The sequence below is a fragment of the Anabrus simplex genome, chromosome 4 (assembly GCF_040414725.1).
Source record: "Anabrus simplex isolate iqAnaSimp1 chromosome 4, ASM4041472v1, whole genome shotgun sequence".
Lineage (NCBI taxonomy): Eukaryota > Metazoa > Arthropoda > Insecta > Orthoptera > Tettigoniidae > Anabrus > Anabrus simplex.
The window spans coordinates 433,082,223-433,106,996 of record NC_090268.1 but is presented as its reverse complement, the minus strand read 5'-3'; positions in this window follow the sequence as shown (position 1 = coordinate 433,106,996).

Here is a 24,774-nt window from a genome sequence, read left to right as displayed (position 1 = left end):
CCCCGGGTTCGATTCCCGGCCGGGCCAGAGGCTTTGCATTGTAAATGATTAATATCCCTGGCCTGGGGACTGGGTGTTTGTGTTGTCCTTAACGCCCCTTTCCTCACATTCAAGACTCTACACTTCCGCAATTTCCAAATACACGCAGGTTCTTAAGATATGGTGCAAGTAGGGGCAAAATATATTTCTAGTTCGACGCCCCGAACAAATAGGGGGGGAAAAAGAAAAAAAGAGCTTTCCTCATCCAGAATCCAGAAACTCATTTCGGAGAAGATATCTTCTTCACTTGGATGACTTTTAGTGCACATAACACCCTAGTAGTAGCACTACTGCACGGTTCACTTCAGATGACCTCAAACTGAAGGTCGGACGGATTAGCCAGTCAGATGCAATGTAGATGTCTGACTGCTTTATAATGGTTTGTAATAAGCCCCTAAATGTTCTCCATACCTGCTGGATGACTTCACACTGAACAAGTCTGTGACGTATGGTATCACTCAGTGGCGTATACCGTGGGCTACCAAGGCTATCAGTGAAGCCCAAACCTCAAATGCGAACGATGGAAATCTAAAGCACATTATAATGTAAGCATCTGACACATTGTTCCATTTACAGACCTTGAAAGCAATGAGAAAAAAATGTCGCACGTATTTCTGAGAACAAGGCTTCGGAGACTGATAATGTAGCCCAGACTCTCGACCGTCTCCCCTCGACCCATCTCACGCGGCTTGCTGCTGTGTGCCTGTTAGGGGGGGGGGGGAAGAGGTGTGATAGGTTTCGGTCCGTCAGATCGCCACTGCTAACTGTCAACCATGCGTTACTCATCGTATAAACTTCCTCACTTCATCCTTCTGACTTCATTATGTAGATAACAGAGTGCTGGTATTTCACTCCCGTTTACTTCTGCATCCTTGTAGGAAGACACTGCAGGGCTGCTATTATAGAAGTAATATAGTTTTATTTTTATAGGTAGACCTGCTAAAATCAAGTGCAATCTTTCAGGTTTAGTGTTCTATTTTGTTCGTTGGGATCGAACCCGTGATCATGAGTCGGACACCACCACTAATCTTCCGAGGAAGGTAATTAGCCAGTGAACGATGGGTACGACCACTGTAAAATTCAACATTTTTATTTAATGATGGTGATAATTATAATTTCGTGTGACTATTTCTATCCAAGTGCAGCCCTTGTAAGGCAGACCCTCCGATGACGGTGGGCGGCATCTGCCATGTGTAGGTAACTGCGTGTTATTGTGGTGGAGGATAGTGTTGTGTGTGGTGTGTGAGTTGCAGGGATATTGGGGACAGCACAAACACCCAGTCCCAGAGCCATTGGAATTAACCAATGAAGGCTGAAATCCCTGACCCGGCCGGGAATCGAACCCGGGACCCCCTGAACCGAAGGCCAGTAAGCTGACCATTCAGCCAACGAGTCGGACAATGCTGGTGATAATAATAAAATAGAGCATGGCATCTGTATAGGCTTGATGGTGACCTAATGAGAATAAAATGAATGGCGAAGACGTCATAAATACCCAGTCTCCAAGCCAGAGGAATTAATGAGGTGGTTGAATCTAAAAATTGAACCGGGGCCATCGGACTAAAGACAAGCATTCTATTCATTTAGCCACAAAGCCGAACTTCAATTTGCTAAACCTTAGGCTATCATCTCGACTGCTCAGGTGTTGATTATTGGCAATGGCAAGAGGCCAGGGCAGTAGCTCGTGAAACGGTGGCGTGCCAGATGCGACCGTGCCGCATGCGACCCGTGCCACTAGCGACCGCATAATCTGTAAGCGTGCTGGATGCGACCGGCGTTGACAAGCAAATTGACATTTGATAGGTTGCGTCATCATCCAAGATAAGGTAAGCTAAACGAAGTGCAATGCCATTTCTAAGTCCTATAAGCAGCTACTGCCCCTACTTCACATAACACTTCTGGGGGAAAGTCGTTTTACAACACGAAACATGCTGATGCGTTTACGTCTTTTCCCACCGGGTGAGTTGGCCATGCGGTTAGAGGCGCGCGGCCCTGAGCTTGCATCCGGGGGATAGTGGGTTCGAATCCCACTGTCGTCAGCCCTGAAGATGTTTTCCGTGGTTTCCCATTTTTACACCAGGCAAATGCTGGGGCTGTACTTTAATTAAGACCAGGACCGCTTCCTTCCCACTCCCATTCCTTGACTGGTGCAGGTCCTTCTACCTGATGCCCTTGGGTGGCCTGCGCGTCTGGATGTGGGGTTATGATAATGAAGTAGGGAGAGATGAAACCCGGTTTCGGCACGTAGCCTACTTCTCTCAAATAATACCAAGGGGTCTGCTCATTGCTTTACGTCGCCATCCGACGGCCGAGTCACCATCAACAGCATCATATCCCCTCACCCCATTTGAACACTGCGAAAAGGTTTGGATATGAACCCCGGCTTTTGGCATACATTCTAGTGATTAGAAACTGTCTACCACCAACTTTCCTACCCTGCCGGCCAACATTCTGATGGTGATTTTTTTTTCATCCAGGCTAAGTGGCTCAGACGGCTGAGATGCTGGTCTTCCTACTCTAACTTGGCAGGTTCGATCCTGGCTCAGTCCGGTGGTATTTGAACGTGCTCAAATATGTCAGCTTTGTGTGGGTGGATTTACTGGCACGTAAAACAAGTCCTGCGGGACTAAATTCCGGCACCTCGGCGTCTCCTTAAACCATAAAAGTAGTTACTGGGACGTAAAGCCAGCAACATTATTATATTTTTCCTTCGACCAACGGCACTCGAACCTGCTAATAATTGTGTCAGACCTTTATTTTAGAAAAGACCAAGTTAGCTACTTATAAGCAATCTGCCACTTGATGACAGCCCTTAATGCAGATCAATTGTAAGTGATTGATGGGTCGCATGCGGCATGATGCTTATCCGGTCGGTCGCTATTGGCACGATAATGGCCGGGTCGCATCCGGCACGGTCGCATCTGGCACGTAACCCGTGAAACAGCCTGCACAACACAGCAGACTTTCCCGGTGGCTATTAGCTGCAGCTCAAAACGCTTAAGGCATGACGTTCACTAAACCAACTATCGAAAGGAGTAACATAAGTCTAGTGGGAGTCCATGTCTCGATCCCAGCATACGCCACTGAGTTCCTACATAAAGTGCACAAATCGTTTTGTTTCATATGCATGCGGTGTAGTTTACTATTTGTGCGTAATTACACTGCGCCAGGTGTCCTGAGCTTCTCAGCCGGCCTGCCCTCCTCAGGACATGTCTTCTCTGTGAAGGCCGTTCTCGCTTCTTGAAGCCAGGCTGAGACATTGAACTTGAGCTTGTTTCGTCTGTCCTCTGCACGCTTCAATATTTGTTTATTTGCGACCTAAGGTCAGGGAGGCGCTGCCTCCGGACGTGATCTATATCACGTTCCGGTTCGTATCCTTGGACAATTATTCGGCTGCCCCTCAAGACCAGACCACTAGGTTTACAATTTGGCACGTGTGCTTAAAATGTTTGATGGTAAAATACACGATTCTCAAGTGACACATCTGGTTCACACCAAGGATCAACGTCCATCTGCTGAAGGATGTAGAGATTGTTTTTGTATGAATCTAAACATTACCTTGACTATTCTTTACTCTTTCCTTGGTCAGAGAAAGGCATGCGCTTGTTGTGGTTCACATTATAAACAAAACTGCTGCTCTTGCACTGTTGGGCGCAGAGCAATATATGGAAAAGAAACCCACAACCTGTTTTCCAGTCACAGACCGGGTCTGGGATGGAATGGATGAAGCCTCCACCTTACGGCGAGGATAGGAACTGTGCCGGCTGCCGAAACCTGTCGCACTCCTCTGGAACAATGATTAATGACTGACAGATGAAATGAAATGATATTGGAGAGTGTTGCTGGAATGAAAGATGACAAGGAGAACAGGAGTACGCAGAGAAAAGCCTGTCCTGCCTTCGCTTTTTCCAGCTCAAATCTCACATTGGGTACCGGAATTTGAACCACGGAACCCAGCAGTGAGAGGCCGACGCGCTGCCACCTGAGCCGCGGAGGCTCAGAAATATATGGCTGAGCTTTAAATAATGTTGTCAGGTGAACACTTACTGTGTCACCAACTTGCCGACATCGTACGACTTGGAGTGTCGAATGGACTTCCAGAAGCCGACACTGTACCACTGATCCATAGAGGCAGCTGTCAAACCTTAATAATAAGAAGAAGAAAAGAAAGAAAGGAGGTTCCTTAGAAAGATTCTTGGACCCATAAAATCATCAGACAAGTTTACGTTTCGCATGAGACCAAACCGAAAACTATACCAACAATTTTGAAAACATCACCACCACAATGAAAAAGAGGAGATTGACGTTCTACGGACATATTAAAAGGATGGGATCGGAGAAACTCACCAACAGGATACTCACCTTCCAGGAGAACAGGAAGACACAAGTCCCAGGGGTAAAAGATGTCCACCGAGATTTAGAAAAATGTGGGATCACGGCAGAAGATGTAACAAACAGAAAACTCTTGAGGCAGAGAGTTGCGGAGGTGAAGGACCTAGCTGATGAGAAAACGAGGAAGAATCGAGTATTCTCGGCAGAAGAACGAGCACGAGCAAGCCAACGGATGAAGGAATACTGGCGAAAGAGGAAGGAGAAAGAACTTCGGAAAGCAATGAAAGTTGCGCAATCGCAGCCCATAGATGGCTGAAACGAAAATAATAATAATAATAATAATAATAATAATAATAATAATAATAATAATAATAATAATACGCAGCTGTGAGCTTGCATTAGGAGAGAGTGGGTTCGAAACCCCACTGTCGGCAGCCCTGAAGATGGTTTTCGGTGATTTCCCATTTCCACAGCAGACTGCACGGAAATTAAGGCGAAAGTCACTTCCTTCCTGAAAGCAAGACCTATCTGCATTGGTTCAACCGTAAAACAAGTACCGGTACAAATAACAAAAACTAAACTTGGTTAGTCACTCAAACACGATCAATGCAGCGGTTTCTACACAATATTGCTCCGGTAGAAAAGTATGACAAGGAATGTAGGGGCGTTCGTTCCGGAACCACCACAATATTAACTGACAATCCTTGTGGGAACTGTTTGATGCAGACTTTTCTCTCTTTTTATTTACTGAAGTGCAGTGCGCCACTGCGGCATAACCGCACACAAAATCAATGCCGCAGTAACAATGTGTAGTTAATAATAATTAATCAATCAATGGGCTGGCAGCTGGTTGAGGCCCAGCCTGCATTCCAACACGTTCTCGGCGCGAGTTATGCAACATTGTAGCCTGACACTTTCGCCAATGTTAGTCTCGACCCTCAGCTGGCAGATTTGATGCCGAAACGTCGTCTACAAATAGGTGCAGCAAAATACGAACATGAAACTGTCAGAAATCAGCGACACAATACAGTATCAGCAAGCAATAGGAGGTTGAATTAAATGATAAGCACGGCTCGGACATTGAGAAAAATCTTTTTCTTTTCTTATGGAGTGCCCGTATATCGTATATGTTCATTCTGGGTCATTGTAGGCCAGAAAATGGTGAGTTTTATTTGTCCTTTTTTTTACCTATTTCGGCATGTTTTGTCTTAATGGCCATTTCTTAGCCTTTTTCTTATGTCTTAACAGTTTTTTGGAACCATATTTTTCAACTATATTTGTACTGCCCATTGGGAAAGAAATTGGAACAAGTAAAGTCATTCAGATACTTGGGAAGTTTGTTGACATGAAACTGAAGCTGTGCATAAGAAATATGAAGCAGAATATCCATGGGAAAAGGATTTTTTTTTTTTTGCTAGGGGCTTTACGTCGTACCGACACAGATAGGTCTTATGGCGACGATGGGATAGGAAAGGCCTAGGAGTTGGAAGGAAGCGGCCGTGGCCTTAATTAAGGTACAGCCCCAGCATTTGCCTGGTGTGAAAATGGGAAACCACGGAAAACCATCTTCAGGGCTGCCGATAGTGGGATTCGAACCTACTATCTCCCGGATGCAAGCTCACAGCCACGTGCCTCTACGCGCACGGCCAACTCGCCCGGTCCATGGGAAAAGAAGCCTTCGGAAAGGTGAGAGGGCTTTTGACATCTAAAGCAATCCCTATTGATTACAAGATATTAGAATCATTCCGTATTGACGGTTTTCACTTTACAAAGGCGAAAAATGAGAGTATCCTCCTAATTCAATACATCATATTATACGTCATTAGACGGAGCAAACAAATTCAAACATGTTTCGGCTCGCTTAAGCCATCTTCAGTGAAAAATTAGGGGGTTGGAATAATTTACATAATATAAGTTGAAAAATGCTAAAAGATATAATGAGAGAGCAAATGAATAAACAAGCAAAAGAGAGCCTAGACGGAAACAAAATTAGCACAATTGTACAATATTTACATCAATATGCAGAGCAAAAAACAACTCATTGCGACAAAATTCAGTGAAACAGGTGTTAATTTAAAATAATAATTGAAACTAAAAACTGTGTTAACCTAAGAAACAAAGGACTGAAAAAACAAATGATGCAGGTGGAAATGAACAATAGTAGCACATGGTGAGGTTGTGGACCTCATAGTTTACAAAATATTGGTTTAGTAACAATGACAAAACAGACTGTTTTGTTTCCGTCTAGGCTCTCTTTTGTTTGTTTTTTCATTTGCTCCCTCATTATGTTTTTAGCATTTTTTCAACTTATATTATGTAAATTATTCCAACCCCCTTAATTTTTCACTGAAGATGGCTTAAGCGAGCCAAAACATGTTTGAATTTGTTTGCTCCGTCTAATGACAGAAAATATGATGTATTGAATTAGGAGGTTACTCTCATTTTTCGCCTTTGTAAAGTGAATCCCTATTGATTTAAGAAAGAGGTTCGCAAAGTGTTTTATGTAGAGTGAAGTGTCGTATGGAGCTGAAACATGGACATTAAGAAAGAAAGAAACGAAGTATTTGGAAAGTTCTGAAATATGTTTGTGGAGAAGAATGGAAATGTGAAGTGGACAGATAAGGTGAGAAATGATAAAGTGATAAAAAAAGTAGGAGAGAAGAGACAGCTGATTAAAATGATAAGGAAGAGGAAAATATCCAGGTTGGGTCACATACTACGTAGAAATTTTCTTCAACAGATGGTGATGGAGGGAACAATAGATGGAAGAAGAGGAAGACGAAGAGGATGGTTTGGAATGTTAACAGATGTCAAACAAGGGAGAAGCTATGAACAACTGAAGCAAGGTGCTCAGAACAGAGAATCATGGAGGCTATCCAGTTGATACCCGTCTCAAGACAGATTCGCAGAAGAAGATCCTCAATTCGAATCTTCATTAGTTCATCCGTCACCTCTTAAACATCTTGTATCTAGTAAACTTTAGAAGCGTATCTAAAAAGAGTGGAAATGGAATGGAAATTAAGCAAGTGCTTGAAGAAACCAGGGGTATCAAATTATGTGCAATATTGAGAGAAGAACATTTTGATGTTGATGTTTTTGAAGAGGAAGTTCTCACATACTTCAAGTAAGAACCCTTTGATGAGGAGGGACGTTTCTCAATGTTTTGTAACTGCTGTCTGAGAACCATGTATATTCCCATACTTTATTATTATTATTATTATTATTATTATTCATTATTTACATATTTTACGCCCACATTGGAGCACTTAAATCAGTACATTTGAGTTAATTTCTCTTTTTTCTTCTCCCAGAACTTTATTATCGTCTTCGACCTGGAAGATGTCTCCGTTCAACTGTTTTTAGTTTGAGACTTAGGCTTTTGTTCTTCAAAATCATCTTCTCTTTTCTGTCTTTGATTTGTTGCCGAGTTATACCCAATTCTTCCAAATCATCCTGAACTTCCTTGAACCAATTATTATTGATTTTACTTTTTAAAAAATAATCAAATAGTTGTTTCAATATCCTGGTGTCTGGTAATCTTGATATGTGACAGAAAAAGGAAATTCTTCTTTTACGCATTGTAGATAGTATTGATTCACATCTACGATAAACAATGTTGTTAGACAACAGTCTCCATTGTCCATCAACTTGGTGTTTTTTTATTAATAATTGTTCTAAGAATTCTTCTATCAGTTTTCTGTCTGTTGTAGATTTTACATTTAATTTGAATAAAGTTTCACTAGCATACGTTGCCTCTGGTTTAACTATGGAATTATAGTGTTTTAGTTTAGCATTTATTTTATTAACCTAAATTTCGTAGCACATATCCCCAGGATGATTTCAACCTCGAGTTGCTTGCCTGGACCAGAACTGCGGATTTTTAATTATATGTGGAAAAACGTATTTAACACTGGAAATGAGCAGCTTGGTTGTTGTTCGTTATTATTGGTTTAGGAAGTACAGCTAATCCAAATGAAAATAATATGTCGGGGAAGGAAGGAAACAAGTGTTGATAAAAGAAGTTCGAGTGGTGGATGTGCCGGTGATGGTGGTGGTGGTGGTTATTGTTTTAAGATAAAGTACAACTAGGCAAGCATCGTCACTTAACAGTAGTAATAATGGCGTATGACCTCCGTAGACGCATGGTGTAGGTCGCTTTCGAGTCGAACGGCATGCAGGCGACCTGCGCGTCACTGAGAATGGGACCCTACCCAAGATGAATTCTAATGAATGAAGACGAGCACACACACCCAGCCCCTGAGCCAGAGGAACTAACCAATTAAGGTTAAAATCTTCGACCCGGCCGGGAATCGAAGCCGGAATACCTTGGACCAAAGAGCAGCATGTTAACCATTCAGCCACCTGTTGACGCTAACCAAGAGGAAAAATCGTAAAGAATTCGAAGAATTAAGGTGTCGGCACAAGAAAGGCAAGGGCCACGAAAGGGCGTGAAAGGGAAAGATTACCAAGGTCTCGCAAAGTTAGGCCAATACTGTTGAGTTCGGAAAAAACAAGAGTTGACCAAAAGACGTCAGATATGAAGGATGAAAGTGAGAAACCTAACACAAGTAGGTGGACGTAATGTCAGAATCAGCTAGGGGAGTGGTGGTCGCCCGTTGTTCCGTTTGACTCACCTCTTATGACAGGCAGGGGATAACGTTGATGTATTCTACCACCCTCACCCAGAGGGGGGAGTAAGCTCGCCTTGGGAAGATCCAGTTAAGTGGAAGCTATACCACACTCGGCTATAGGCCTCATGGTCACCAACCTACTATCCCAAGTTGAGAGACCCCAGGTTTCCTTTTCAGCAGCATCCTTAGAGAGATTAGGAGTACTGCCGTCACCATTTTAACAACGGGTCGCCGGAATCAAGTACCCTCTCAGAACCGACAATCTGGTCGTTTTGCCCGCTGTTGCTGGTTAAAATAATAATAATAATAATAATAATAATAATAATAATAATAATAATAATAATAATAATAATAATAATAATAATAATAATAATAATAATAATAATAATAATAATAATAATAATTGCGGAGATACCGTCGTTTTCAGAGGTGTGGGAAGGTGCGAGCATAAATAGGTGGATGTAGAAAAGTTCCAATTTTAATTTAAAACTCTAAAATTCGAGATTTTATTTCTTTCTTTGGTTTTTGTTTCTTATCAGATTTCAAAATTTGTTAAACAATAAACGATAGTACGAAGGTTAGCTCGTGAGCTCGAGGAACAACATTAGAAAAGCCTAGAACAACCAAACAACGATTTAACAAAATGAGCTTGAAGTTCCCAAGTTACACATTTTACAAGAGCACCGTTGCTCCCTTCAATAAATCCTCAAGAAGACTAAGCTCACAAAATATACTGCATTCAAAAAGGAGCGTCTTTGTTTCACATACAATTTCTTCACAGGATGCTACTCTCAAAAATTAACAAGATTCAAGCCTCTCCCAGGCACAATCTAACTTTTACAAAAATAACCAGTAGGCACTGCCTTATCCGCTCAACAATCTAATTTACATTTAAATAGGAAGTGAATAATAGCATTAAACTTTAATAACTACCCATTCTACATCGCCGTAGTGAAAAAGAAAAGATACAGTTACTGGTCGAAAATCAAAATGTTTGGAGGCGAACGCTTGCAATCCTTTGAAATTCAGTTGAAAATACTTAAAACCCTATGTCGGCTTATGACCCGAAGTTACAGAGGCTAAGCCTGTACTACGGAAGTGACTAGACGGAGAAAAGTTTAAATACAAGAGGGTTTATACCCGTTATTCCCTAAGTTACACTAAGGTCTTTAGACTATTACATGATTACAAGATGTTTGCCATTACCTTGAGCTGGTGTACCTTCCAGAGGTGGACGAGGCAAACCTTCCCCTGCTTCCTCTATGAACACACTCTACTACTGGACTGGAACGATCGAAAGACAACATGGAACAAAATTTCCCAGCTTTTATAGCAGATAGGAATTTTCTGGGCCGAAGCCCTGAACACACCCACAAATATCATTGGATAATCAAATGAATATCGAAAATTCCTGATTGGTCGAACATTGGAAGCTTTAGGATACCCAAAAACAATCTGCAAACAATTCAGTTTTACCAACTAATGACTACAAAATTTCTCTTGAAAATTAATTGTCCATCCTCTCACCAGAGGGAGCACATAAGTTGACAGTAGAAACATCTGACGATTAACCTTCAAACTTCTTCCACTAGAAGTTTCACAGTTCGTATCACAGATGGCCTTTAAATGGCGCTTTATTTGAATGTACGGAGTTGGTGTACCTCCGGTATAATAATAATAATAATAATAATAATAATAATAATAATAATAATAATAATAATAATAATAATTGTTACCGTGTTTTAGTGGTAGGTAGAGGAGAAAGAAGGTGCGGGCGTGAACGGGTCTCAAGCTACGGAAGAGAAACTAAGTAAAATTTAACCAGGTTATATTTTCTTTTCAAAATTAAGTAATAACAAAGAACAGGTACTTAGTAGCCGAAACACAATTTGAAATGTACAATTACAGGGATTACAGAGTTTGGGCTTCGAGCCCTGAGTTCACAATTTTTGAGCAACTAGCCCAACTTTCCGATATACAAATTTTAACAACGGGGCAGAAAACCCCATTCATCCCTAGGAGCCCCTGGCTCCGAATTACACAGAAAAGCCTCCACGAGGCATATGACACTCCATTTTCAAAAGAGCGATCCGCTCTTAAAATTTAAGCCTCTCAAGGGCCACACCAAACTCTACCTTCAAGCTGTCCTCTAAGGACGTATTTACAGGGGTAAAATACCCAAACTACGGAGGTCTATTACATGAAAAGAAGGTTGATTACATGACCTCTAAAATAACAATTTGAGAGGAGGCGAACTTGCACTCCTAATACACTTTGTTTTTAAAACCTAATCTGGCTCTGGGCCACTAACGCAAGGGCTAATCCCATACTACAGAGGTGACTTAGAGAAGAACACTTTACATTACATAAACGAAGAATAGTTTGAGAAAATAAGTTCACCTCAAAACAAATGTGAGTGGGAGCTCGAGAGGGTTAGCACTCTCTATCCCAATATGTAGCTTTACAAGAAAAAGATGAAACGAGTAATTACATTTTTAGGAAAAGGTTACATGATGGAAATGCTTCGAACCCGCCGCGAGTGTTAAACTGCCGACCTAGCAAGAAAAGAAGTTATTAATAGGCCATTACCTGGTGTTGAACGGCTGAAGAAGAAAGAGGCGCTTCCCGCCTCCTGCTATGTACTTAATACACTGAAAGATGGAACAGAAGTGGCCCGGAGACCCCAAAATCAGCAGTTTATATCCTCTCGCGGAAGATTCTAGGCGTTAGGGGAAAGAAAACACCCTCCCACAAAATCTTTATTGGTTCGGGAAAAGAAACCCCTACATAGAGGAAAAAGAAACACATTATTGGTGGAAAATTAATTAAAGAAATTCGGGATTGGCTAGATCCAAACTAAGGGGAAAAAGAGGGGTATACAGCCAACTTAAACAATAACAGAAAGAAATTTAACAAGAAACAAACTTTTGAAATAAAAATTTCTCCAACAAAATAGTTCTTTAACTCCGCACTAGGTCGCACTATTGTTGATCTTCAGTAGTGTCCTCTAGAAGAGAAAGTTCACACTTCTTACTTCAAGCGAAACAAAAACACATCAAAAGTGACACAGTTCAAAAACTCAAAATTTTCCACGTGGTGACATCTTCTGAGAAAGTAGAGAATTAATAGAATAGATAAAGTTCAACCTTCCTCCAGAAGAGGAGTTTCAACTGGCGCAACTTTTAAATAAACAGAGTAGAGGTGTACCGCCCGGTACAGACCTCCCCCCCCAAAAGTTCCTCCAAGGGGTAACACAGAAGAGCATAACCTTTTGTTTGAAAATAAGTTCCAAGTTTTGATGTTGATATTAGATAACTTGCGGAAGTATTTGAGAAATTTCTTAATTCGGTTCCACAATTTTGTTGTTGCAGGAGAAGTGAAGTCTTTATGTTTGTAGAAGTTAAATTTCTGAAGATAAACTTTTAATACTTAAAAGTGAAGGAAAGATTGGCAATGTCCACCAAATATTGCTGTTGAATTCCCAAGGATAGTTATGTTGATTGTAACAGTTCATGTAGTTAACGATGATTAAGTTGGGTGGCCAGACCGGCCGTTGCAGCTTGCGTCCAAACGGAGGCCGCTCGGACCCCTCAAGTACCCTGAGATACCGCTCGCCCGCACTATGAGGGGAGCAGAGGTGTTGAAACACGCCGCGCCCGCGGTGAACATATACAGGCTGCGGGCCAGTAGCAGGTCGTGCGCCGCACATCAGCCTTGGCCGGGAGGAGAGCTCCGGCTTCGCCGGACACATGTCGTCTTCGCTGGAGAGGAGGGGGCCCATCCCCCTCCCCAGTTGCTGCACGGCGCTGAGCGGCTGCGGGGGCGCTGAAACATTAAAGCTAGGCGGCAGAATTGTGTTGGACAATCATCTTCGTTGAGGGTACAGGCTTGTGGAGAGGTTGAGGGGCTAGCGGCGTGCAAATATCCATGGCATAACTTAATATTATGAAGCCGCAGTGTGTATTGGAGCAGGAGACGGGAGCGTGGTAATGGCCGTGGCAAAGACAGGATGGCAGTTAAACAATCGAGGGAGGTTTACAAGAACAGCTTACATATAAAACAAAATATTATAGAAGGAGCAGAAAGCCTTAAGCGTGGAACTCAAAAAAAAATATAACCATCGTATTCCTATAAAATTATATGAAGCAAGTTGACACAAAAATTACACCGGTTTCACCTGGGACAGGTGAACCCTAAATATCCTCTCGGTGGCTGGATTACTTAACAATAAGGTAACCGGCGTAAGAAAATCGAGAATGACACAAGGCCCATGAAATCTGGGGGCAAGCTTGCCCGCGGGAACAAAGTTCTTGACCATAACCTGGTCACCTACCTTCAGAGGGGTGGGTCTCCGTCCACGATCATACCTTTCCCTAACCTTTTCATGAGACACTTTAAGATTGGCTTTAGCCTTCTTCCAAAGATCTTTAATGTTATCCGGATCTATTGTCTCGGGTAGAATGTCATTCAAAGACCAGAGGTTAGAGAGCGGCGAGTTGGGAACAAACTTGAACATCAAAGAAGCTGGAGTAAACTTGTGAGATTCATGAACCGCCGAATTCAAAGCAAAAGCTATCCAATGCAGGGACGTGTCCCACCTGGAAGGATCTTCATGATGATAGGCAATGAGTGCGGACCTGAGATTACGGTTAACCCGTTCAGCCAGAGAAGGTTGAGGATAATAAGCAGAAGTAGTTACATGAGAGATGGACAAGTCAAAACAGAATTTACGAAGTAAATTTGATGTAAAAGCCTTAGCATTATCAGATACAATATATTGACACGGACCAAAAGAAGCAAAAATAGAATTTAAGCAAGTAATTGTAGACTGAGCGGTAGCCAGCTTAGTCGGGAATAACCACGAAAATCTTGTAAAACCATCTACACATACAAAGATGAATTTGTTGGCATTCCCCTTTGACTGGGGGAAGGGTCCCACATAATCAATATACAGGCGTTCCATGGGGCGCGACGCTTGATGCGAAGACAAGAGGCCTACCTTGGTGGACATGGTTGGTTTACTGAGCAAACAAGATTTACAAGCTTTTACAAGTTCACGGATTTCACCGTCCATACCTTTCCAGATGAACATTTCACGAATCTTTTCACGAGTTTTAAAGATACCCAGATGCCCTCCCAATGGGGTCTCATGATAGTATTTGAAGATCATAGGTACAAGAACCGCTGGAACAACAACTTTCATCAACTTATCATGCCTCGAAGGGCAACATAGAACACCATTCCTCAGAACATAAGGGACAGCATGTTCCCCAGAAGAAAGGGTTTCCATTATAGGAGCCAGCGTCGGATCTTCCCGTTGGTATTTCTCAATATCCCTAAAAAGCATGGGAGCATCCGTTAAGATGGCATTAACACCAGATAGTATGGACTCGGAAGGTGATGAACTATCGACCGGTTCGTGGGTTTCGACGTCGTTATGAAACATACGGCTGAGTCCATCAGCAACAGCATTTTCGGTACCTCTGATATGTCGTACATCAAATTGGAAGGCAGAAATACGGATGGCCCAACGGGCTATACGACCAGTACGACGCGGCCTACCTAAGACCCAGCTTAAGGCTTGATTATCTGTCTCCAGGTCGAATTTGACATGTTCCAGATAGAGACGGAACTTTTCTAAGGCGAATAAGACTGCCAACCCTTCGAGCTCATAGATGGAATACTTGGCTTCTTGAACCGATAGAGTCCTAGATGCATAGGCGATGGGACGCCTCCCTAGTTCAGTCTCTTGAAGAAGGACTGCAGCTACAGCTGACGACGACGCGTCCGTTTGGACGATGAATTTCTTCGAGAAATCCGGCATAGCAAGTACAGGGGCATTACAGAGAGCTAATTTAAGATCTTCGAAAGCGGCTTGTTGAGAAGGTCCCCACTCGAATTTGATGCCTTTCCTACGAAGAAGGTTTAAGGGCGCCGCTCTATTAGCAAAATTAGGAATGAACTTCCTGAAGAAATTCACCATGCCAATGAACCTGGCGATACCTTTAATGTCCTTGGGAGGTTTAAAATCACGGATGGCCTGTGTTCTAGAATGATCGACTGCTACACCATCGGGTGACACAATATGCCCTAGGAATGACATAGAGGGCTTAGCAAAAGCGACCTTGGACAACTTGACAGTTAACCCAGCCTTACGAAGGCGATTCAGAACTTCTCGCAGATGATCTAGATGGTCTTCGAAGGTCTCCGAAAACACGACGACATCATCCAAGTAGTGATATAAGTATTCAAATTTGATGTCGGAGAAGACCCTATCTAGTAGCCTAGTGAGTACAGCTGCCCCCGTGGGGAGCCCGAAAGGCACGCGGTTGTATTCGTATAAATTCCAGTCCGTGGCAAACGCTGTAAGGTGTTTAGACTCTTCAGCAAGGGGAATTTGATTATAGGCCTGATTTAAGTCCAAGATGGTGAAGAACTTGGCCTTACGAAACCATGAAAAACAAGAATGAAGGTCGGGAAGGGGCACAGATTGCAACACCACCTTCCGATTGAGAGCCCTGTAATCAATGACAGGCCTGAAGCCTCCTTGGGGTTTCGGGACTAGAAAAATAGGCGAGGAATACGCCGACTTAGAGAGCCTAATAATACCATCCTTCAACATCTGATCGATGATTTCTTTCAGAGCCTTCATTTTAGGTGGAGATAGCCTATACGGTGGAAAACGGACAGGAATTGAATCCGTGACCTCAATTTTGTATTCGATAAGGTCAGTAACACCAAGAGTATCAGAGAACACCTCGGGAAACGACTGACACAATTTGCGAATACTATCAGCCTGCTCCTCAGGTAGATGTCTAAGGTCTAACAACATCTCATCCTGGGTAGGCGAAATAGATGAACATGATGCAGAATTACACTTTAACAAGGGAATTTTACAATTGGACGCAAATTTGAATGTGCACGACCTAGACTGGAGATCGAGCACAAGACCAGTGTGAGAAATAAAGTCGGCTCCCAATATAATGGGGCAAGACAAGTGCTTAGCAACAAACAGTTTAATTTTCCATGTGAATTTGAAAATACGAATTTTGACATGTAAAGAACCTAGAATTTCTAATGGAGATGAATTAGCCGAAACATATTGAATGGGAGATGAGACATAGTCAGGTAGTTTACAAACAGATTTCAATTTAGAATACCAATCAGCCGAAATAATAGAGCAAACACTACCTGAATCTAAGAGAGCTGTTATAGGCTCGTTATTTAACTCAATCTTAAGGAAAGGAACCGGTGCGGGGGTATCCGCCGCAATCCTAAGACATTCTTTAGGGCATTCAAAAGATGAATTAGAAGGCTGATCGTTCTCTGCATTTACAACCTGTTTACTAGGGGCTGAGTCTCGGGAAGACGGATTAGCCAACTCAGCCGAAGCCACTAGTCACTTTTTATTATTGGCATAGCTGGAATTTGCACCAGAAGTTGAGCAGGAGGGGGTGCTATTAGAGTTCGGGCAATTCTTGGCGATATGTGAGAAGGCCCCACACTTAAAACAGCCTTGTGATGACCCTGCTCCATTCCTTGTCCCACTTGACTTGATCAGAGGACACTTATTCCGCAGATGGTCAGGCGACCCGCAAGCATAACATTTACGGGGATTGACTGGTCGGCGAGGTGGAGGCCGAGTGTTGCTAAAGGAAGGCGGGGGTTCTTTCGCGACACGCAAAGAATCGGCGTATCTAACACCTTCCGCTGAGACGGCCAATGCTTCAAGTTCCGAGAAGGTTTGCGGGCACGCCGCGAAACACAAATATGACCTATAGGATGGTGAAATACCTTCCACGATAGCTTGTACAATTTGATCCTCAGGGAAGTGAAGAGCAAACACCCTAGTATAAAACTTAATGTCTTGTATGAAATCAGCCAAGTTTTCGTCCAAGCGTTGTACTCGATAATAGTACTTCTGAATCAGAGATGACCTCGCGCGGGCAGGAATAAAATTTGCAAGCAGATGTGCATGGAAATCTTCGATAGATGACTGTTCAGCTATGGCTCTTACTATTTTATCAGAAAGAATACCAATTGCATACGGATAGATAATTTGCAAAATTTGACATGGCGAAAGAGAAAAAACAAGGGCATGATCCTGAAATTCAACTAAAAACCGTAAAAAAGAAATAACTTCACTGGTGGTGTTGACGGAAAACTTAGAGATACCTCTTAGCAACATTGCCAATGGATGAGGCAAGCTGCTAAACCCAGGTGACATAGTAGGTAAAGGTTTCAATGGCAAAGAAGTTAATTCAGAACGGATGTTACCCAATGACGCACGGCGTTCAGATTCGTTGTTCGATGGGGCAGAGATAGTTTGAGCAGCCACGGTTATCCTATTGACTTCTCCCTGAGGAGGCACTTCATCACTACCTACATTCACTGTGGCGGGTTGATCAGTTTTGGGAGGAACTTCGCCGGTTAGCAATTGAGTGACCTTATTAGACAATTCAGAAATAGTTTCAAGGAGCGTATTAGCGTCCTTCCTCTGAACGTCATTCACCTTTAGAGACAACAGATCATTAACTCTATTTGCAAAGTGATACAGCCTGCCTTGCACACGCTTGATTTGATTAGGAGACGGGTCGTTTTCATCAAAAAAGCTAACTACAGATGCTAGCCCAGTAATATTTTCGACGATCGTGGAAAGAGAGTCATCAATTTCTTTCTCTCCCCAATTGGGGATGGAAATGGGCAAATCAAGGGACTCTCTAAGTTTGTTTGTGTCGATTGCAACCGTGCCTCCAGATTGCACATTTCTGATAGTTAACTCGTATATCAACTCCTCTTTGCGCAAATAGTTAAGGAGGAGAACATCGCGAGGGCCGGGCATGATGACAGAACAATTTTGAAAAACTCAAAAAATTCCAGCAACTGAGAAAATTGTTAGAGTTCGAATCAAAGCAATGTTTAGCCGTCAAAAGGGGCTAAATTGAGACCCATTCAACCACGCTCTGCTACCACTTGTTACCGTGTTTTAGTGGTAGGTAGAGGAGAAAGAAGGTGCGGGCGTGAACGGGTCTCAAGCTACGGAAGAGAAACTAAGTAAAATTTAACCGGGTTATATTTTCTTTTCAAAATTAAGTAATAACAAAGAACAGGTACTTAGTAGCCGAAACACAATTTGAAATGTACAATTACAGGGATTACAGAGTTTGGGCTTCGAGCCCTGAGTTCACAATTTTTGAGCAACTAGCCCAACTTTCCGATATACAAATTTTAACAACGGGGCAGAAAACCCCATTCATCCCTAGGAGCCCCTGGCTCCGAATTACACAGAAAAGCCTCCACGAGGCATATGACACTCCATTTTCAAAAGAGCGATCCGCTCTTAAAATTTAAGCCTCTCAAGGGCCACACCAAACTCTACCTTCAAGCTGTCCTCTAAGGACGTATTTACAGGGGTAAAATACCCAAACTACGGAGGTCTATTACATGAAAAGAAGGTTGATTACATGACCTCTAAAATAACAATTTGAGAGGAGGCGAACTTGCACTCCTAATACACTTTGTTTTTAAAACCTAATCTGGCTCTGGGCCACTAACGCAAGGGCTAATCCCATACTACAGAGGTGACTTAGAGAAGAACACTTTACATTACATAAACGAAGAATAGTTTGAGAAAATAAGTTCACCTCAAAACAAATGTGAGTGGGAGCTCGAGAGGGTTAGCACTCTCTATCCCAATATGTAGCTTTACAAGAAAAAGATGAAACGAGTAATTACATTTTTAGGAAAAGGTTACATGATGGAAATGCTTCGAACCCGCCGCGAGTGTTAAACTGCCGACCTAGCAAGAAAAGAAGTTATTAATAGGCCATTACCTGGTGTTGAACGGCTGAAGAAGAAAGAGGCGCTTCCCGCCTCCTGCTATGTACTTAATACACTGAAAGATGGAACAGAAGTGGCCCGGAGACCCCAAAATCAGCAGTTTATATCCTCTCGCGGAAGATTCTAGGCGTTAGGGGAAAGAAAACACCCTCCCACAAAATCTTTATTGGTTCGGGAAAAGAAACCCCTACATAGAGGAAAAAGAAACACATTATTGGTGGAAAATTAATTAAAGAAATTCGGGATTGGCTAGATCCAAACTAAGGGGAAAAAGAGGGGTATACAGCCAACTTAAACAATAACAGAAAGAAATTTAACAAGAAACAAACTTTTGAAATAAAAATTTCTCCAACAAAATAGTTCTTTAACTCCGCACTAGGTCGCACTATTGTTGATCTTCAGTAGTGTCCTCTAGAAGAGAAAGTTCACACTTCTTACTTCAAGCGAAACAAAAACACATCAAAAGTGACACAGTTCAAAAACTCAAAATTTTCCACGTGGTGACATCTTCTGAGAAAGTAGAGAATTAATAGAATAGATAAAGTTCAACCTTCCTCCAGAAGAGGAGTTTCAACTGGCGCAACTTTTAAATAAACAGAGTAGAGGTGTACCGCCCGGTACAATAATAATAATAATAATTGTTCCGGGGTTACCCGTGGAATGCAGAGGTGAAAGAAGGTGCGGGCTGGAATGGGTCTAAATACAAAGCTGAGATATTGATTAAACTGCATTAAAGGTTATATTTTCAAAAATAACAAAACAATTTTCACATAAAAGTTCTGATTTTAACAAGTAACAACAAGTCAAATCAGGTGCAATACCAGGAAAGCCAAGATTTTGAGATGTTTTAACAATATGGGCCACAAGCCCTAATATTTACAATTTCTGAGCACTCAGCTCACAACCACATATTACCAAAGGGCAGAAATCCCCCCCATTACGTGGAGCACTTGCTCCCACCTAGCATTGTCACGCCTCCTAGAGGCACATATCCAAATACAAGAAAGAGCTGACCCGCTCTCAATATTTCAAGCCTATCAAAGGCTACAATGGACCTTACTATTAACTGCCCTCAAGGCACACTTACAACCTAATGGGTCTTAGTAGAAAAATAATAGGTTAAGTTAATGGCCCGCAACACCAAGTAAATGGAGGCGAGTTCTTGCACTCCTATATGAAGTCTTTTAAAACCTAAGAGGCACTAGGCCGATGAACCCGGGGCTATTCCCTAACTATGGAGGTGACTCGAATAAGAAAATTTAATACATTAAGGAAGAAAAGGTTACCAAAACGTAGTCACTTCAAGGCAAAATGAAGGGGAGCTCGAGAGGGTAAAGCATTCTCTATCCCCGATTTACAGTTAAATATATATGAAGATTTACAAAACGATGAGAGATTACATGTTTATTACAAAGCAAAGGTTTCGGACCTTCCCCGCGGATTAAACTGCTGAGCTAGCAAGAAATAAAGATGTTAAGTGGCCATTACCTTGTTGAAGAGCTGCTGCCGGATGAAAGAGGCGCTTCCCGCCTTCTGCTACACTTCCATACACTATGCTAGATGTTGTTCGAGTCGCGGAGAGACCGAAAAATCAGCAGTTTTTATACTCTCGGGGAAGATTCGAGACCTTTCATGAATAATTAAGACACACCCACCAGTCGTTTATTGGCTGGCTAAAAGTTACACATCAAAATTGAAGAAGACACGATTGGTCAAAAATTAATTACAGAAATAATTGATTGGCTAACTTCAAAACTGGCGGAAAGAAACTATTTATATTGCCAACCCACAAATAAGAGAACGAAATTTAGTAAAGAACAAACTTATGAATACAAAATTTCTTCAAATAAAGTTCTTCCACTTCGTACCAGGGTGCATGGTCATAGTTTTTTGTAGAGACATCTATCAGAGAATGTCCACACTTCTTGATCAATAGAAAACAAAACAAGTTGAACTCCACACATTACTGACAACTTCGTAATCACAAAATTTACGGTAGTGACATCTTCAGAGAACTTATGAGTTGATACAGTTGTTAAAGTTCAGAGTTTCTCCTGTAGAGGAGAACTTTAAGGCGGAAATTCAAATGTGCGGCGTAGAGGTGTACCAGCCGGTACAGACCTCCCCCCCCCCCCCCCAAATGTCCTTCCCTGGGGTGAAACAGAAGAAGTTTTTTAACAAAATTGAATCATCAATAGAAGAACATTTCTGCTTCTTTGCAAATAGATTGTGGGAGAATATGGAGGAGACATTAAGAATTTCCAAACTTTTGTAGAAGAATTTTGAAGAACATTTAAACCCCCCCCAAAAAATTTAGAGTCTCCTTGTTTGAAGTAGATAGATGGGAGTTAGTTGAACTCAGGCTGGAGAGTGGCTTAGTCTCTGTATACATTTGGAATACATGCTGTTCATTTTGACGGCAAGTCCTGCCGCCGCTTCCGGTATCCAGTCGAGGTCGCCCGGACCCCTCAAGTACCCTGAGATACCTCTCTCCCGCACTATGAGAGGGGTAGTCGTGGTGAAGGACGCCGCAGATGCGAAGTTTGTTTACAGTCCCCAGATGAGCTTCCGGTTGGTGCGTCGCACTTCGGCCTGTGCCGGGAGGTAGCCTCCGGCGCGCCGTACACAGAACGACATCACGGGAGTGGAGTGGGACCTTACGCCACCACGGTGGCGGTAAGGCGACGAACGGCCGAGGGGCACTGAAACAGTAAGATCTCGGCGGCAGAATTGTTGTTGGTGATTTCTTATTTTAGGATAAAATCTTGTTGGAGAGGCAGAGGGGCCAGCGGCGTGGAAAATTTTATTTGCCACTGATATGGTTTAGCAGGAGACGGGAGTTTGGTAATGGCCGCACGGGAAGGACAGGAGAGTAACCAGAGGGGAAAATATTACATACTTATACAGAGCAGATAAGAGGCAAAGGGCAGAAGGCCTAAGATTAATAGAAAAATATAACTTTCAGAGTTTCATCAATGTTTAGTGGCAAGGTTAACTAAGATATTATACGGGTTTAATCTGTGACATATGTACCCTAAAGATCCTCTCGGTGGCTGGATTGCTCACTAATAATGTAACAGGAGTTAGGAAATCCACAATTATGCACGGCCCATGAAATCTGGGGACAAGCTTGCCCGCGGGAAAATTTTTTTTGACCATAACCTGATCTCCTACTTTTAAATTGGTGGGCCTCCGTCCACGATCATATCTATCCCTAACCTTTTCATGAGAAACTTTAAGATTGGCCTTAACCTTCTTCCAAAGATCTCTAATATTATCGGGATCTATTTTTTCAGGTAGAATATCACTAAGATACCAAAGCTTAGAGAGCGGCGTGTTGGGTACAAACTTAAACATCAATGACGCTGGAGTGAATTTATGAGATTCATGAACCGCCGAATTCAAAGCGAAGGCTAACCAATGCAGGGATGTGTCCCACCTGGAGTGATCGTCATGATGATAGACAATAAGAGCCGATCTCAGATTGCGATTGACCCGTTCAGCCAGGGATGGTTGAGGATAGTACGCTGAGGTTGATACATGTGAGATGGATAAATCAAAACAGAATTTACGGAAGAGATTGGAGGTAAAGGCTTTAGCATTATCAGAAACAATATATTGACACGGACCAACGAAGCAAAGATGGAATTTAAACAAGAAATGGTGGACTGAGCGGTAGCCAGCGTAGTCGGAAACAACCAGCAAAATCTAGTGAAATCATCTACACACACAAGGATGAATTTGTTGGCATTCCCCTTCGATTGGGGGGAGGGTCCTACGTAGTCGATATAGAGGCGTTCCATGGGGCGCGACGCTTGATGAGAAGACAATAGCCCTTGCTTAGTGGACATGGTAGGTTTACTAAGCCAACAAGATTTAACTTACAGGATTTTACCAATTCACGAATTTCGCCGTCCATACCTTTCCACATGAACATCTTTCTGGTCTATTCTCGGGTTTTGAAGATGCCTAAATGCCCTCCTAATCGGGTCTCATGGTAATACTACAAGATCATGGGTACAAGCACAGCTGAAACCACAACTTTCATCTTCTGATCATGTCTCGATGGGCAACATTAAACCAACATTAAACATTGAACACATAAGGGACAACATGTTCCCCAGAAGAAAGGGTTTCCATTATAGGAGCCAGCACTAGATCTTCACTTTGATATTTTGCAATATCAGTAAACAGCATGGGGGCATCAGTTAGAATGGCATTCACCCCCGGAGGTATGGACTCGGGAAGTGAAGAATAGTCTTCCTGTTCGGAGTTCTCTACTTCATTAGAAAACATACGGCTTAGTCCGTCTGCCACAACATTTTCAGACCCTCTTATATGCCTGACATCAAATTGGAAGGCAGAAATCCTGATGGCCCAGCGGGCTATAAGACCGGTACGACGAGGCCTAGCTAGGACCCAATTTAAGGCTCGGTTGTCCGTTTCCAAGTCGAACTTGACGTGTTCCAGGTAGAGGCGGAACTTTTCTAGCGCAAATAAGACTGCCAAACCTTCAAGTTCATAAATGGAATACTTGGCTTCTTGAGCCGATAATGTCCTAGATGCATAGGCGATGGGTCGCCTCCCTAGTTCAGTCTCTTGAAGGACTGCAGCCACCGCCGACGACGACGCGTCGGTTTGGACAATTAATTTCTTCAAGAAATCAGACATAGCAAATTACAAAGAGCTAATTTGAGGTCTTCGAAAGCGGCTTGTTGAGAAGGCCCCCACTCGAATCTGACGCCTTTCCTACGGAGTAAGTTCAAGGGCGCCGCTCTGTTAGCGAAGTTAGGAATAAATTTCGTGAAGAAATTCACCATGCCAATGAACCTGGCAATAGCTTTGATGTCCTTGGGAGGTTTGAAATCACGGATGGGCTGTGTTCTAGAATGATCCACTGCGACACCATCGGGCGACACGATATGCCCTAGAAATGACATGGAAGGCTTAGCGAAAGCAACCTTGGACAACTTCACAGTTATCCCTGCCTTACGAAGGTGATTAAGGACCTCTTTTAGATGATTTAGATGTTCTTCAAAGTTCTCAGAAAATACGACGACATCATCAAGTTAATGGTATAAGTACTCGAATTTGATGTCGGAGAAGACCCTATCTAGCAATCTCGTAAGCACAGCTGCTCCCGTGGGAAGCACGAAAGGCACGCGGCTGTACTCATACAAGTTCCAATTAGTGACAAAAGCTGTCAGATGTTTGGATTCTTCAGCTAGAGGGATCTGGTTATACGCCGGATTAAGGTCTAAGATGGTGAAGAACTTAGCTTTATGAAACCATGAAACACAAGAGTGAAGGTCGGCAAGGGGCACAGATTGTAACACCACCTTCCGATTTAAAGCCCTATAGTCAATCACAGGCCTGAAGCCACCTTGGGGTTTCGGGACTAAGAAAATAGGCGATGAGTATGCCGACTTAGAGGGCCGAATTATACCATCTTTCAGCATCTGATCTATGATCTCCTTCAGAGCCTTCATTTTAGGTGGAGATAACCTATAAGGTGGGAATCGGACTGAAATTGAATCCGTAACTTCGATCTTGTATTCGATAAGGTCAGTAACACCAAGAGTATCAGAGAAAACGTCTGGAAACGACTGACACATCTTACGAATACCCTCAGCCTTCTCCTCAGGTAGATGTCTAAGGTCTAACAACATCTCATCCTGGGTAGGCGAAACAGATGAACATGACACAGAATTACATTTTAACAAAGGAATTTTACAATTACCAGCCAATTTGAAAGTGCACGACTTGATCTGAATGTCGAGCACAAGACCGGTGTGAGACATGAAGTCCGCTCCTAATATAGTGGGGCAAGACAAATGCTTAGCCACAAACAGTTTAATTTTCCAAGTAAATTTCAAAATGCGAATTTTGGCATATAGGAAACCTAAAATTTCTAATGGAGAAAGGTTGACCG